We start from the raw sequence: 13,973 nt of genomic DNA, 5'->3' as shown, positions 1-13,973 counted from the left end.
CAAATCAAAGTGTGTGTTGCCTGTATTGATCAGTCACACTATACCCCCATTCAGCCGTAATTGTTCCCTGCTGGGCCTTTGTTTCATGGTGTGAATTAGTCATTGAAATTAACATTGACATCACATTGCATTCTGGGAAGGAGTGTAGTTCCCGTATCATTAGCTGCATTCACTGAATTCTCTTCAGAGCCTCCTGCTGCAAATTGGTAATGACTGTACCAGAATGTTTGATAGGACATTGATTGAAAACTATCGTCTCAAATTTGACAATTGATGGCTTATTTTGAAGGTATGAATCTGTAATTGTACATTATGTAACAAAAAAAAAAGAGAATATTCTGAGAAGGTGGAGCTAGAAACTCTAGACCTCAGGGGGTTTTAAACAGAGAGTACACAGTGGCAGAATACCTGAGCACTGTGACTGAAGATCCTTGACTAGGTACAGACTCAGCGAGCACAGCCTAGCCATCGAGAAAGGCCGCCATAGGCAGACTGTGTGTGTTAGAGAGAGAGAGAGAGAGAGAGAGAGAGAGAGAGAGAGAGAGAGAGAGAGAGAGAGAGAGAGAGAGAGAGAGAGCATACGTGTTTGTGTGTTAGAGAGAGAGAGCATGTCTGTGTGTTGTGTGTGTGTGTGTTAGAGAGAGAGCATGTATGAGAGAGAGATAAGCAAAGATGAGCCCCTAAAGGATATTCAACTTTTAACCCTTCAAGGTTGACAGGGCTTTTTGGACCCGTGGGCGGAGAACAAAGGGATTTAGAATGACTCATAAATGCTCTGGAAGTCGCGCTTTTCAGAAATCTGTAAAAATAGAAAAATGACAATTTCGAGTGCTTTGAGATGTACTATATATGTCTCCTTACTTGCTAAACGTAATACGACTTGTAAATACGTTTAATTCTTGATAGATGGTATGCTTGTAATTATCTCCGTTTGCCAGAGAACTACAGCGCGCCACGAAACGCACATACACGCACGCGCGCACACACACAAGAGAAGTGTGTGCGCTGTGAATAGGTGTTAGACCCTGCAGAGGTGAGAGGTATCAGAGACCAGTCTATGACGTCGCGATAAAACATTAACTACTTGCTTTTTATGTGCAAGGAAAGAAGGAAGAGGTGGACTGCATTATTATTATTATTATTGTTGTGAAGGATCAGATTAAACCGAATATGTATATTTATTTATATATATATATTTAATTGTATTTGTATATCGTTTGATATCCCCTGTATATTCCTTGTACAATATGCATTGAATATCCCCGTTTCTACTAAACAGCCCATAATAGTTTCATTCTACCATTGGACTAGAACCTGGCGCCAGGTTGCCATACCCCTAGGTTCAAGTTCAATCGTGCCGCCTAACATGTCGAGGCAGCCCCCGGTTCCGCGCAGTAATATGCCGGGCGAAATACGTGTGGTACTATTTGTTCATAGCGCATATATATATGACGCTCGTAAAGTAGAACTTTCTTTTAGTCCAGTTCTTTACCCTCCAACAGAGTGACAGACGCAAAAGCCTCCCCACGAAGCACGTGCGGTGTAGTAGGGCCTACTTGGCCCAGAATAGGCATTGAGATATCGTGTAGATTAATAGTTGAATGGTCATAGTTTGGCACCATACCGTCGAGTTGGACGTATTCTATTAAGCTAATAATAGTCTATTTATGTATGGTGCATCGTTCGGTTCGAGTTCTACAGTTATCAGTACCCCCATCGTTCCTGACGTTATCTGGACGCTTATCCAGGCTGGTCAGACCCCTAGTGGTGATTGCATCCGAGGAGCTCCGGGTCAAGAGCAACTGGACCTGTATATTGGATTACTCTACCCGACGACGGCGAGCCTTCCACGGCTCTTGGATTATGCTTTATGTACTTTGATTATTCCATGGATAAAGGCCAACACTGTCGAGTGTTGGAATTACCCCCCGGAGAGGACTACAGGTGAGGCGGCGCTCTACACGTGAGGTCGCACCACGTCTCTCCGTTGTGGACCGGCAGATACCGTTCCACAGAGGGTCCAGCTGTGTTCGTCTACGGCCCGAGGTTCTGTGGGCACTGGGTCTAAGACTTTGGATTCTCCCAAGACACCGTCGGCCAGATGGGATACCGCCAGCGACTTCTCTAACCCCCCCCTCCTACTGTCTTACAACCAGCGGGACCCCCCCCCCCCCCCCCTTAGTGTATCCAGCTATAATTATTTAAGTACTATCGCTATCGTTTCCTAAATATTCCAGGTTGTATACTTACTCCCTGCGCAACCAGAGATTGGACATTCAATGTTGATTTACCTACGAATACTCATTTGCCATAAAAGTGCATACTTAACATTTCAAATCATAAATGTAATTAAGTGAATATTGTGTACACCCTTTGCTGTATTAAATATTCGATTTGGTCCATTTGTGTTGTTTCGTTTCATCAGGTGGGAAAGTGTTCATCATACTTATATCTTGTACTGGGTGGCCAGAAGTTAAAGTACATGAGGTAGTGGTATTAAATATCATATCTAACAATACAGTCAGGGAATTGTACCCCTCAGCTACAATTGGTCCTTCGAGCCGGATGGTAACTAGTGTAATATTAATATAGTGTTATTAATATCGAAATGGCCTATGATGAACACTCCACGAAACGATCCTCCTAACCTAGAACGCCCGCGGCGCAGACGACAGACACCTCAGTACTTAGAGGCTTACACTGTCAGTCAACTACCTAGCCTTCGACAAACGGTAAACGTAGTAAAAGTAGAAAGTAAAATTATGTCTGACCTTAACGACCAGGTTTCCCCGACCACAGAGGCCCTAGTAGGTCCTAATGTAACTGACCAAGCCCACGGTGGAGACCAGGAGGGAATTGACATGCCTTTACCCCCCGCCACTACTAAAGAAGTAGTCCCCGACACGCCCCGGGAGGAAGACAACCCTACAGAGAGAGAACTCTGCACGGAAGAAGAAGAGGAGAGCGCCGAGGAACTAGAGCTCCAGGACTCCCCAACGAGTACCCCCAGGAGCGGTTCACGCAGGAGCGGCTCACCTCCACTACCGCCTTCCCCCAGCGAAGCGGAGAGGATACTACAACAGGCGTTCCTCGTCAGCCTGACAGCCTCTACCGAACGCGATCGGCTCCAAGCACAGACGCTTAGCGAGCGCGAACGTCTCCAAGCCCAGGCGACCAGCGAGCGCGAACACCTCCAAGCACAGCAACGGAGCGAAGAACAGCGCACAAGTCTGGAGATGAGACGCTTCCAGATGGAAGAGAATATGGCAAGAGACCGCGCCGACGCCCAGCGCACCGCTGCCGGTGCCCAAAGAGACGCAGAGCGCGACAGACTACAAGCGCAACTAATAGAGCAGCTGATCAAAAGGACAACTCCCTCTCCCTCCGCCAGGGGCTCAAGGAACTCGTCGAGACAGCAGTCAAGAGCAGCGTCACCGCAACGAGCAAGCGACCCTGAACTTGACCAACAGACCGAGTCTAGACCCCCCGCAGACCCCCTCCCCACACCGGTCCAAGCGAGACCCAGCTACAAGGAAGGAGCGGCCTACACTGCGGAGAAGCTAAATAAACGATTACAAGATCTGGAAGATTTGATAGAAGAAGAAGAGGGAGAAGAGGAGAACCAAGCCCGACGACAGCACAGTACTCCACCGGACCAGGAGGTCCCATACAGTCCAGGCTATACCCCCGCGGCGCTGCGCTACAGACCCCCGACTCTATTTACGGGTGAGCACGACGCACGACCAGCCCCGAGGAACAGTACCTGGACCAGCGGGCCATGGTACCCTGCCAGTACCGGCCCACAGCGAGGCGCAAGAGGGGACTCGCCCAGGAGGTCTCTCCCCCAACGCTCGCCGATGTATTCGCCATCCACGGCGTCATACAACGCCACGCCATCAATCCCAGACTTCGCCTATGAGAGTCGAGCACAGTACACGGAGCTCCGGATGTGCTTAGAGACAATGCTGGCGGATGTCATTGATGAACGCCACAAGTATGTGATATTATTGAAGCACCTGAAAGTACAGCGAGCACACAATATAGCGCTAGCCTATGCTACCTCCTCGACCCCATACACAGCGGCCCTTGCAGCGCTGGATCAAAGATATGGACGTATATGGGATTACGTAATCCAGGAGATAAGGCATATTGACCGCCTACCCCCAGCCACAGACAATCGCTCACTAGATGACCTGTCAATCAAAGTGCAGTCCCTGGTGGGGATGCTGGGAGCTCAACGGGAGAAGGGCAGGCATGAGCTGTACGCCAACTCTAACGTTGAGAGGATTTTGGAGAAGCTGCCACCCGCAAGACAGGAGCGCTTTCGGCGGCAGAGGGACTACCGAGATCCCGACGCCCCGAGCGATCCCTCCTTGATCTGGCCGACTTCCTGGCGAGAGAGGTCAGCAGCTTACGACTGGACACCTTCGGGCGGAGCACGCCAAGCTCCAGAGAGGGACCCAGGAGAATAAATGATGGAAGAAGATCGGTGACTGTCATGCACCAATCAGAGTCAGTACCGAGCAGTAAGAGTCACAGCACCCCCTCGAGGAAGGAGAAGTGGAAGATAGCGTGTCCCTACTGTGAGAAAGAACACTGGCTGTCACAATGTGACACATTCACAAATATGAATGCAGAAGAAGTGAGCCAATGGATAAAGTCCAACCGGCGCTGTTATCGATGTGCGCGGCCCCACATGGCAGCCGAATGCCGCCTAAAGAAAAGGTGCAGCCGGTGCGATGGAGCCCATCTAGATATACTACACGATAGTAATGGAAGACGGCCTACACCTGCACCACGGAGCGGCACCAAGGCAAGTGTCATGTACATTGACCCCGCCAGCAGCAACGGAGCTCAAGTGCTCTTAAAGGTAGTCCGTGTGACATTGAGCTACCAGGATAAAGTCATGGACACTTACGCCGTCCTTGATGACGGGTCAGAGAAGACCCTTCTGCTCGCCTCCGCTGCGACTCAACTGGGACTGCGGGGGAGCAAGAACGAAATGACGATTCGGACAATAAGAAGAGATTTAAAGACGATAAAGGGCGAGAATGTCTCCTTCACTATCGCAGCCAACGGGCAGCCAGAGCGACAGTACAAGATCACAAATGCTTTCACCAGCCAATAAATAGGACTCTCGCAGTACACCTACCCTGTCACCAAGTTGATGGACAAATATGTGCACCTGCGCCAATTACCTATCCCGCTCATAAACAGCGCTACCCCGACCCTGTTGATAGGCTCCGACCATGCAGAACTCATAGTCCCGATTGACCGGGTCCATACCGGTCCCCGAGGCTGTCCTGCAGCCGTCGAGACCCGCTTAGGATGGACATTACAAGGCCCCCTCGCTAAATCTCTCAACCGAACCGCAGCCACTAGCTGCTTCCACTCCCGAACGACAGAAGAAGACACCACTCTCCTGCAGCATGTCGAGAGGCTATGGACCCTAGAGACAATGCCCTTTAAGAACGAAAAGAAAGACATTCGCTCTAAAGAAGACATTTACGCCATCCACCTACTCGAGCAGGGGACAAAGAGAGTCACAGTCGGCGGAGTGATGAGATACGCAACTCCACTCCTGAGGAGAGAGGGAATGCCCCCCTTTCACGCAAAGAAAGACGCCACGGAGCGCTATCTACTGAACACAGAGCGGCGCCTAGCCAAAGACCCCGCTCAACAGAGTGTGTACCGAGCTGAGATTGAGAAGCTAATCACAGCGGGACACGTAACAAAGATTGACATTAAAGAGGCCGATCAGACGACCGAATCATGGTACGTGCCGCATCACAAGGTCCATCACAATGGCAAGGATCGCATTGTGTTTAACTGCAGCTACCAGATCGGATCCCAAAATCTGAATAAAGAGCTCTTGCCCGGCCCCACACTCGGCCCCTCCCTACTAGGCGTGCTACTGCGCTTCCGCCAGGACAAGGTGGCTATAAGCGGGGATATCAAAGGGATGTTCTTGCAAGTGAGACTAGTAGAGGAGGACAAGCCTCTGCTACGGTTCCTATGGAGAGAGAAGATCGGAGATGAGAACCCATCCATCTACCAGTGGGAAGTACTCCCCTTCGGAACCACATGCAGCCCGTGCTGTGCTACATTTGCACTACAGAAACACGTCACAGAGGACCCAGCAGCAGATGAAGAGGTCCAACACAGTGTGAAGAACAGTTTCTACGTAGACAACTGTCTACAAAGCGTCTCGACTCAAGAAGAAGCCGAGGCTCTCCTAATCAAGTTACGCGCCTCCCTAATCAAAGGAGGCTTTGATCTCAGGCAGTGGGCCAGCAGTGACCCGCACGTATTGCGCAGCCTCTCCTCCGCAGACAAGGCTGCCAGCAGCGAGACCTGGATGGCGACAATCCCAGGAGAAGCCCAAGAAATGACACTAGGATTAGTCTGGCGCTTCAAAACAGACTCGCTCCACTATAGACACAAACCCTTGGCTCCAGAGCAAGGAAGGTCGGCGGCGATACCGACCACCAGACGGAGTGTGTACAGAACACTCGCCAGACAATATGACCCGTTGGGATGTATTCTACCTTACACCACCAGGGCAAAGATGATTGTACGAGCACTATGGGACAAGGACCAGGGCTGGGACGACCCAATACCCGCACACCTTGCCTCAACATGGAGAGAGTGGGAGACGGAACTCCGCTCACTCCCAGGTGTCAACATACGCCGCAGCTACTTCCCATCCACAGTGAGGCCAGAGACATGCGAGATTGAGCTACACGTCTTCAGCGATGCCTCCGAAGTAGCCTACGGATCGGTTGCTTATTTGCGTGCCCAAGAGATGGGAGGAGAGATACACACTGCTTTCATACTGGCCCGCTCAAGGATAGCCCCACGTAAGCAACAATCTATCCCACGTCTAGAGCTCTGCGCAGCCCTCGCAGGAGCGCATCTAGCCACGTTAATCCAACGTGAACTCACCATTCCGGTGCATAGAACAATCTTGTGGTCAGATTCCACGACAGTACTCACATGGATTAAGTCTGATTCATGCAGATACAAAGTCTTCGTGGGAGTCAGAGTCACCGAGATTCAGGAACTAACAGGAGAAGCAAGCTGGAGATATGTGGATACCAAACACAACCCAGCTGACGTCATCACCCGGGGAATGTCCCTGGATGACCTAACCCGTTACAACATCTACAGTGACGGACCAGCATTCCTCCAGCTCCCGGAAGGAGATTGGCCTACGCCCACCCCGAGGGAAGCAAGTAGAGAGGAGGCTGAGAACAAGAAGCCTATGTTCTGTGGACTGAGCACTGTCGCCTCCACAGACCCGAACATAGATGACTGCATTACCCTAGAGAGTGCGCAACAAAGGACATTCCTGCGGCACCACCCAGAGATTCAGTCCACCACTGACATGTCAGCAGCTGACTACGAAGAAGCAGAACTTCTTCTACTACAACGAGCCCAGAGAGACTCGTTCCCCGATGAGCTAGACTGTCTACAGGGAGGAAACCCCGTCCCATCAGACAGCAGACTGATTCACCTGGCACCAGAGAGTGACGCACATAATCTCATCAGAGTGGGTGGTCGCCTGCGGAGAGCCCCCGATCTACCAGATGACATTAAGCACCCGATCGTCTTGAACAGCCGACACAATAATAATAATAATAATAATAATAATTTAGGACCTGCTCCGAGGTCACCATTTGGCACACATGCGAACCATGCATACAATGCGTATCTGCGATTAACCCATCCCGTCGTCCTTCCCCCCCAAGGGCAGCCGGGAGCAGACAGGCGCCACGTGAGCCGCGCCAGGGGACCAATCCAAGTGCTCCTGTCCGTCTTCGTCAAGGACGCCACAGCGTTAGCGATCTTGTTGTTGTGCATGTTTTTCCATTGGGTTTATCTTATCGGGGGGGGAAACCCTTGCGAGCACGGGGAGAACATGCAAACTCCACACAGAAAGGCCTGGGAGATACCCCACCTGGGTAACTGGCATCATGGAAACCTGGTCCCCAAGCGGGATTCGAACCCTGGACCTTCTTGCTGTGAGGCGACAGTGTTAACCACTACACCACCGTGCCGTGTTGTGAAGGTCACAGAGCTGATCATAAAGAAATACGACGAGGATGTGCACCACGCCGGAGCAGAGAGAGTCTTCGCGGAGATCAGACGTCGTTATTGGATATTACAAGGGAGAGAAGCAGTACGGCGCTTCCAGCGAACCTGTCTAGACTGCCGTAAGTGGCGCGCGCAGCCCAGCATACCACGGATGGCTGACCTACCCCCCTGTCGCCTCCGAATCGGCGACAAGCCATTCCACTGCACAGGCATGGACTGTTTTGGCCCGTTGTATATAAAAAGAGGAAGAGGCACCGAGAAGCGGTGGGGTATTGTATTCAAATGCATGACCACCAGAGCGATACATATCGAGCTCCTTCCGACCATGAGCACAGACTCATTCCTTATGGCCTTCCGGAGATTCATATCACGGAAAGGACAACCGTCTACATTGTTGTCTGATCACGGGACCAACTTCAAAGGCGGAGAAAGAGAGCTGAGAGAGAACTTCCAAGCTATGGGCCCAGAACTTAAGACCCACCTCGCTCCAGCCCAGGTTGACTTCCAGTTTAATCCCCCGAACGCACCCCACTTCGGTGGAACCTGGGAACGAGAAGTACGTTCTATAAAGACAGCCCTGTATGCCGTACTCGGAGCCCAGACTGTGGCAGAGGAAGTCCTAATGACAGTCCTCACGGAGATCGAGGGAGTATTGAACTCCAAACCCCTCGGTTACGTCTCCAGTGATGTAGCAGATGTCGACCCAGTCACCCCCAACACACTCCTAATGGGGCGGCTGGACCCCGCGCTACCCCAGACAATGTACAGGCCCGAAGAAGCGAACGGCCGAAGAATGTGGAGGTACAGCCAAGTACTAGCTGACAAGTTTTGGAGCAGCTTCCTACTTCACTACCTACCGTCTCTACAGACCCGCCAGAAGTGGGTAAAAGAGAGAGACAATTTGACAGAAGGAACAGTCGTCATGATAGTTGACCAGTCACTCCCCAGAGCTATGTGGCCGGCTGGCCGCGTAAGCAAAGTGATCACCGGTGCCGATGGCAAGGTCCGAGCAGCTGAAGTACTCGTCCAAGGGCGCACCTACACACGGCCCGTGGCGAGGCTCATAGAACTGCCCCGACTCCCAGATACTATCGATGATGACCATGACCCTATGACTTTGTGAGTTGACTGACCTTACAGCGGACCTTGAGTGGAAGACAGTGCGGTTAATCTGTCTCTGCTTAGCTAATTAGGTGGGACTAATTAGGGGGCGGCTGTTGTGAAGGATCAGATTAAACCGAATATGTATATTTATTTATATATATATATTTAATTGTATTTGTATATCGTTTGATATCCCCTGTATATTCCTTGTACAATATGCATTGAATATCCCCGTTTCTACTAAACAGCCCATAATAGTTTCATTCTACCATTGGACTAGAACCTGGCGCCAGGTTGCCATACCCCTAGGTTCAAGTTCAATCGTGCCGCCTAACATGTCGAGGCAGCCCCCGGTTCCGTGCAGTAATATGCCGGGCGAAATACGTGTGGTACTATTTGTTCATAGCGCATATATATATGACGCTCGTAAAGTAGAACTTTCTTTTAGTCCAGTTCTTTACCCTCCAACAGAGTGACAGACGCAAAAGCCTCCCCACGAAGCACGTGCGGTGTAGTAGGGCCTACTTGGCCCAGAATAGGCATTGAGATATCATGTAGATTAATAGTTGAATGGTCATAGTTTGGCACCATACCGTCGAGTTGGACGTATTCTATTAAGCTAATAATAGTCTATTTATGTATGGTGCATCGTTCGGTTCGAGTTCTACAGTTATCAGTACCCCCATCGTTCCTGACGTTATCTGGACGCTTATCCAGGCTGGTCAGACCCCTAGTGGTGATTGCATCCGAGGAGCTCCGGGTCAAGAGCGACTGGACCTGTATATTGGATTACTCTACCCGACGACGGCGAGCCTTCCACGGCTCTTGGATTATGCTTTATGGACTTTGATTATTCCATGGATAAAGGCCAACACTGTCGAGTGTTGGAATTACCCCCCGGAGAGGACTACAGGTGAGGCGGCGCTCTACACGTGAGGTCGCACCACGTCTCTCCGTTGTGGACCGGCAGATACCGTTCCACAGAGGGTCCAGCTGTGTTCGTCTACGGCCCGAGGTTCTGTGGGCACTGGGTCTAAGACTTTGGATTCTCCCAAGACACCGTCGACCAGATGGGATACCGCCAGCGACTTCTCTAACCCCCCCCTCCTACTGTCTTACAACCAGCGGGACCCCCCCCCCCCCCTTAGTGTATCCAGCTATAATTATTTAAGTACTATCGCTATCGTTTCCTAAATATTCCAGGTTGTATACTTACTCCCTGCGCAACCAGAGATTGGACATTCAATGTTGATTTACCTACGAATACTCATTTGCCATAAAAGTGCATACTTAACATTTCAAATCATAAATGTAATTAAGTGAATATTGTGTACACCCTTTGCTGTATTAAATATTCGATTTGGTCCATTTGTGTTGGTTCGTTTCATCAGGTGGGAAAGTGTTCATCATACTTATATCTTGTACTGGGTGGCCAGAAGTTAAAGTACATGAGGTAGTGGTATTAAATATCATATCTAACAATACAGTACAAAATACAAATACAATACAAAACAATACCCCTCAGCTACAATTATCATTCTCGAGAATACACGCGGACCCGACGGAACGTTAACTTATGAATAAAAAGTAGTCTAACATGCTTTTCATCCTCGCCCGTGTATATACCCACGTCGCGCTAAAACATCAACTACTGTATGAGTAGAGACAGAGTGCGTGTGTGTACGAGTTATGAGTTATCTCGCAGTTTTCTAGAGTAGAAAGGTGCGCCCAGTAGAGCACACACACACACACACACAGAAGGAATTTCTTGTACAGCGAGTTGGGCGTTTTATTTATTTTATCACTTGTAGGCTACCATAGCGAAGGCTCATGGCAGCAACGTTAGTGGTTGAAACGTGATTCGAGAGTGATACCAAGTGGAAGGAAATATATCCTGTCATCAGTGCGTATAGCAGGTATCCTCGAAATTCTCCGCTATCTCCTCTGCAAGCTCCTGTCTGGCTGCACTGCTCCAACTGCCTGTGTCTGTCTACTGCTTTGGTCCAATCATATTCAGCGTCCCGTCAGAATCCCCCCCCCCCCCCCCCCCCCCACCCACAGTCTGCGAATCAGAGGCAGAGTAGGGCGGGTCTTCACGAAATTCGTGTTGTCTCTTTCAACGGGTCGGAGTCAGAGCGAGAGTTGACAGCGCATATACAGGTAGTCTAATCTGCAGGTACTGTAGCGAGTAGCATCGTTTTGCCAGCAGGCAGCTAGTAGAAAAATATGGCATGTTCAAAGATGGCCAGTAAAATAAAAGTCAACAGTGAAAATCGCTGCAATTCAAAGGTGAAGCAACCAAGTCCTCACTCAGTGGCATGGGTGTTGGCTAAACACAAGAAGCCATTCTCTGATGCATACATAATAAAATAATGTATGACTGAAGTGATGGAGACCATGTTTGAAGGCAAACAAAAGCAAATCCTCCTCAGATCGCACAGCAACCAGAATAACTGAAATACTGGCTGATGATTTCATTAAACAGCTTTGTGATAGAATAAAAAAAAATGCACAGTGCATTTCCATAGCTGTGGATGAGTCCACTGACACCACTGAGAATGCTCAGTTGCTGGTGTTTGTGAGGTTTTATGATGAGGCAAAGGGGTATATTAATACATTTTTGGAATACTTGAAACCATTTTTTTGTGGAATATTTGATGCGGCCCAGCCTCACCCAGACTCTACCTCAGCGGCCCCCAGGTAAATTGAGTTTGAGACCCCTGGTCTAGTCATTTAGCTGATGCTTTTATCCAAAGCGACTTACAAGTTCTGTACAACAAGTGATCAGGAAGGGCACAACTCTATCAGCTGAGTAACAATGTTCATCAAAGTGTTGAGTGCTAGAATGTTCGATTATGACATCATACTGTGACATCACAAATGTTCTAGAATGTTCTTGCATTCATTCAGTGATACACACAATGCCCTCTGAGAATACTTCTGTGTGTGTAACCAAATGCATACCTACATGTAACTGAGGGGTTACAAAACCCTGACTGTATTAAAGATTGTGATAGATTAAACCACTGCTAGGTATGTACTTTAATTACTGGCCAGACAGTACATCGAATAGATATGGTGGACACTCATAATAACCCGGCATTGACAAAGAAATAGTATTTGAGGGTATTTTATTATTATGCAACATTAGGTTACAGAATGAGAATTAGGGTCGCGCTTGTATGGCGAAGAATATGCATAAAGTCAGTCAGTAGCATGAGTCACTGGAAATAGCAGGATTCCTACGATGGGTACTAAGCTGACGCCACCTGGCGTATAATAGCAATTATAGAAGGCAACGCTGGTACCGCCTGGAGACACTGGGTTCCTCTCAGAGTTGTAAGGTCTAGAGGATAGAGGAATGTTCGGATACTCAGTCTGATTCAATGAAGAATAAGGGGGTTCACGTACAGAAGCCAGTCCTTGTAAATCCAACGATCAGCAACAAAAGCAATAACTGTAATCCAATGCTCGATAGCAAACGATGATAGCCAGCCAGCCTCTGTCCATGAGGCCAGCCCGAATGTAAATCCTCACGAGGTTAAATCCCAAATGACAGTGGGAATCAACGATGCTCTTCTCCGGGTAACACGTTCCACAATCAATATAATCCAACCAGTAATGGTTCTGCAATCGCCGCCGCTGGTTCTCCTGTGCACATGTCCAGCAGGTTCTCCGACTAGGCCTCCTCGGGTACTGGCACCAATGTATTTAGTCCACGCACCCTGGCTAAGGTCCACTAGCTAACACGAACGAACCGCTGGGTAATGCTACACACGAACGAACTGTGGTTGGCACGATATACAATAAATGAACGACTATTTACTTCACATTAAACTAGGTCGAACTTGACGTTACTGCATTAAACTCTGACACTTTACTATTCAATTCGCACGTGGTTCTCAACGCTCTGTTAGACGCACTGCTGCTCACTTCACTGTTACCGAACTTGTCACACACTGCTGCTGTTCGCACCTGCGCCGCTATATATACTTAAGTGGCTTTCTAGTGCCAAAACCAACCACTTGCCCGGAATCAATGCGCTGCCAAGGGCATGTCCTGACTAGCCCAGACTCGCCTTGAAACCTGTCTGAGTGCGAGACTGCCTGGCGCCGTCGTCAGGGGGCATTATCCATAAGGAAAGTGAATATTACTATGATTCGAACGCAGGCTTAAAGTGGATATAATGTGTATATATAAATAATATACAATGTATATAAAACAATAAATGTAGATTCTCAGCTTTAATCTGGCCCCTTCACAACACTACATGTATGACCTATATCTATCTACTACTTTTGGATATGAGCATTTTTTTTTAATAATAATAATAATAATAATAATAAGAATAATAATAATAATAATAATAATAATAATAATAATAATAATAATAATAATAATAATAATAATAATAATAATAATAATATAATAATAATAATTCTTTCTTTCCTTTCTTTCTTTCTTTCTTTTCTTTCTTTCTTTCTTTCTTTCTTTCTTTCTTTCTTTCTTTCTCTCTCTCTCTCTCTCTCTCTCTCTCTCTCTCTCTCTCTCTCTCTCTCTCTCTCTCTCTCTCTCTCTCTCTCCTCTCTCTCTCTCTCTCTCTCTCTCTCTCTCTCTCTCTCGGGCTTTATTGAGGAAGGGCACAACTCTATCAGCTTAGTAACAATGTTCATCAAAGTGTTGTTAGGACAAGTGCATACCTACATGTATGACCTATATCTATCTACTACTTTTGGATATGAGCATTTTTTCAATAAGTATGGATGCCTGAA

Source organism: Notolepis coatsorum (assembly GCF_963971535.1).
Source record: "Notolepis coatsorum genome assembly, chromosome: 5".
In the NCBI taxonomy this organism is placed as follows: domain Eukaryota; kingdom Metazoa; phylum Chordata; class Actinopteri; order Aulopiformes; family Paralepididae; genus Notolepis; species Notolepis coatsorum.
The sequence above is the reverse complement of the archived record's forward strand: the minus strand, read 5'-3'. Positions refer to the sequence as shown.